This window comes from Thalassophryne amazonica, chromosome 7 (assembly GCF_902500255.1).
Source record: "Thalassophryne amazonica chromosome 7, fThaAma1.1, whole genome shotgun sequence".
Classification (NCBI taxonomy): Eukaryota; Metazoa; Chordata; class Actinopteri; order Batrachoidiformes; family Batrachoididae; genus Thalassophryne; species Thalassophryne amazonica.
In genome coordinates this window covers 118,091,770-118,096,197 of record NC_047109.1, presented here as the reverse complement: position 1 = coordinate 118,096,197, position 4,428 = coordinate 118,091,770, and positions in this window count along the sequence as shown.

Genomic DNA, 4,428 nt, shown 5'->3' with positions numbered 1-4,428 from the left:
AGTCTGCGGTTCAACTCAGAACAGAATGAAAATGCTCCCACAGATGGTTACACCAAAAGATCGCCGATTCGCTCATTTCGCTGTCAATCAAAAAGGGATTCAGCCTCAGACAGATCATCCAATCATCATGCAGAAGCTGAGCGTCCGGGCCAGCCGAGGCCCGCCCACTGCCCCATAGACCCCAGACACACTGAGCGTCCGATGGGCGGGACAAAGCCCAGCATTTATCCAATGGCTCGTCTCGTATCGCTGCATGCTTTGTGTCGCTGTTGCTGTGAAGCTGCGGGTTTGAGTGAGAGGAAAGCCGCATCATTCCCAGTGATAAGAAGCTGATTCTGAATAAAAGTTGAGCGCGTTGTAGCGCATATTTAGTCAATGTCATGTACACACAACAGTATATATTTGATCACTTATTTTTTGACATTTTAGGGGAAGCTGAGCTTCACTTGCAGTCTGAGAGCAATCGCCTCTGACTTTAAGACACCTAAAGCACTTTACACTAAACGAACGGAGCATTTCGCAAATAATGACAACAAAAATTTTGCAATTTGCAAACCTATCTTTGTCTCGTTTTTTCTCGTCTTCCAACTTCTTTTTTCTTTTCTCCGCTCCAGAGGGATAATTTCTTTTCTGAGACATGACTTACACTCACTTTATTCCTCATGATTATTCATCGACCTCCTGACACAAGCGGTGCATCTAAATTTGCCGAACGGTGGCAGCAGCCAACAGGAGGCATCAATTAACCTAGTATTGGTATTTTGTCAAAATTAATTTATTTTTTTCAGGTGTAATACAATTTCATTTCAATTATTCAATATTATTTTAATTTCATGTATATATTTACTTTTTTTTTATCACAACATATCGGTGCTCTTGGGGCCCCCTGGTGGCGTGGAGGCTCTAAGCAACCGCGTAGTTGGCGTAGTTGACCTTTGTCACCATTCTTGCTGTTTTTAACTCCATAACATTCAGTCACAGATAGTCCAAACTATACCTTTTTGGAATCTTTGTGATCAGAGAAATACTGTGGCATAGTTTTCAATATGATTGGAGCATTTTTACATTTTGACCCCTGTGTAAATCTTCATTTGACCCCTACCTGGCTGCTTATTGAAAATTTAGGTGGCTAATGTGCTTTTACAAAAGAGTAATGTCTAAGGAGTACGTGTGCCAATTTTGGTGCTTGTTTACAGAAATGAACAATTGTTACAGTTACAGTTGTATGCAAAAGTTTGGGCACACCTGTTCATTTTTATGTTTTTCCTTTATAAATCATTGGCTGTCTGGATAAGAAATGTCAGTTAAATATATCATATAGCAGACAAACAGTGATATTTGAGAAGTAAAATGAAGTTTCTAGTATTTACAGAAAGTGTGCAATAACTCTTTAAACACAATTGGGCAGGTGCATAAATTTGGGCATCCTTGTCATTTTATTGACTGTAATACATTTAGCACTAATTATTGGAACAAAAAATTGGTTTGGTAAGCTCACTGACCCTTGACCTCCTTACACAGGTGAATCCAGTTATGAGAAAGGGTATTTAAGGTGGCCATTTGCAAATGTTTCCCTTCTTTGCATCTCTTCTAATGAGTGGTAACATGGGACCCTCTAAACAACTCTCAAATGACCTGAAAACAAAGACTGTTCAACATCATGGTTTAGAGGAAGAATACAAAAAGCTATCTCAGAGATTTCAGCTGTCAGTTTCCACTGTGAGGAACATAGTGAGGAAATGGAAGACTGCAGGCACAGTACTAGTTAACCCAAAGTTAACTCACAGTACTAGACCTGAAGTGGCAGACCAAGAAAAATATCAGATTAGCTGAAGTGAAGGATGGTGAGAACAGTCATAGTCAACCCACAGACCTGCAGATGCTGTATGATGTTATAATGCAGAGGAAGCCTTTTCTGCGTACACGCCACAAACAGAGTCGCTTGAGGTATGCTAAAGAACATTTGAACAAGCCAGCTTCATTTTGGAATAAGGTGCTGTGGACTGATGAAACTAAAATTGGGTTATTTGGACATAACAAGGGGCGGTATGCATGCCTGAAAAAGAACACAGCATTCCAAGAAAAACACTTGCTACCTACAGTAAAATTTGGAGGTGGTTCCTTCATGCTGTGTGGCTGTGTGGCCAGTGCAGGTACTGGGAATCTTGTTAAAGTTGAGGGTCACATGGATTCCAGTCAATATCAGCAGATTCTTGAGAACAATGTTCATGAATCAGTGACAAAGTTGAAGTTGCGCTGGGGCTGGATCTTTCAACAAGACAACGACCCTAAACACTGCTCAAAATCTACTAAGGCATTTATGCAGAGGAACAAGTACAATGTTCTGGAATGGCCATCTCAGTCCCCAGACCTGAATGTTATTGAAAATCTGTGGTGTGGTTTTATGCGGGCTATCCATGCTCGGAAACCAACAAACCTGAGATGTTTTGTAAAGAAGAATGGTCCAAAATACCTTCAACCAGAATCCAGACTCTCATTGGAAGCTATAGGAAGTGTTTAGAGGCTGTTATTTCTGCAAAAGGAGGATCTACTAATTATTGATGTATTTTTTCTGTTGGGGTGCCCAAATTTCTGCACCTGCCTAATGTTGTTTAAAGAATGATTGCACACTTTCTGTATATCCTATAATCTTCATTTCACTTCTCAAATATCAATGTGTTTGTCTGCTATATGATATAGTTAACTGAAATTGCTGATGAAAATCACGGAAATCATCAGGGGTGCCCAAACTTTTACATACAACTGTATCTGCTCCACTAAAAGTCCAAGCCAGTGAATCTTTCCCAGCTAACAAAGGCTCCTAAGCCACTGGTTTCCACAATCTGACCCAACGCCAAACCTAGTCTATGATAACACATCCATGATGTGGAGATATTTCACTACATCTGCCCAACGACGTAATAAAATCATTAGTGTTTATTTATTCATTTGTCTGTCTGTTAGCAGGATTACGTCAAAACTGACGAATGAAATTTTCACCACAGATAGATATTCGGCTATAGAATTGTGGAGTGGATTGGGATCAAGATCCCCATTCTGGATCATTTTTTAAATTTTCACCATTTCGAGGATCATCTCAGATCTGCTTGATGGATCTTGACAAAATTTAAATAACATGTGGTTGTTGTACAAAGGAAGAGCCTGTTTGTGTTGGATGTTGGAGTGATCCGGATCAATATGGAGGTTCTGCAGCAGAAACATATGACATCACAATGTAAAACCACAATCAGGAAGACACTACTTTGTTTCAGCTTGTTAATTAAATATCAGATTGCAGCATCTTGATCAGTCAAACCATTCTGGATCAGTATATAAATAATGAATGTTTAGGAGTTCAATGGAATGAATATTTCATGAGGTGAAAGCTAGAACTTATCATTCAATGAGACGAAGCAGAGTTGATTGGTTTGTTCCAGCTTTCACCTCATGAAATATTTGTTCCATTGAAAGAATGTAAAAACAGTCATTATTTGTTTTATATAACGGCTAAAATAGGTCTGTGTCATTTGATATTTTATTAATTTATAAACAGCAGAAAAGGGACTTACATTTTGGTGTTCTACTGCTGCTAAAGTCCAAATTGTAATGTGTAGTCCAGTGATGCTGTGCACTGACTTTGGACTTCCATTAAAAAAAGACTTTGTGTAGTTCCTCAGTCCAGCCAAAAATCACATCAGCGTTTCATGTGAACAGGCCTTCATGCATCCAGACGGCTTACAGCAGAGTGGATTTTGTGTGTGTGTGTGTAGCAACATCAGTTAGCTCAATCAAATCATCGTGTTGTTGTCCCCCGCACGTACCTGCGCACACACACACGCAACCAGCTCGGTCGACTGTGTACGTCCTCAGCGCAGCAAAAAAATAAATCACGTCAGAAATGAGTCGTTTTTTCTTTCTCTCTTCCTGGTCACAGCCTCCAGACAGCACAGTGGATTTGTTTTGTGTGCGTGCGCGCGTGCTTGTGTGTGCATGAGCATGTCTGTGTGCGTGCATGTATTTGTGCATGTGCATGTATTCGTGCATGTGTGCAGGTGCGCAATCACCTGTGCTCGCGTGCACAAGGACGTGTGCATGTGTCCATGTGTGTGCAGAGTGCAATGGTACCAAACATATGGGACCAAATTTGCACTCTAAATGGAACCAAGCCGCACTCTAAATGCAATGCAACACAAATGGGATGAATTAATCCATGTCATGTGACATACAAAGCAGCAATCAAATGACAAGGATCCACTCAGCCGTTAGATAACATGCAATGGACAATTTTCAAGTTGCACCGCTATCTTGAAACAGAGACTTCCGGTTATGGAGCCTCTCCCTCGCGTGTTTGGTGTCATTAGAGACAACAACTTGTTATGACACCTCATGAAGCGGCTCACCGATCGGCTGTTATGACGCCTCATGGAG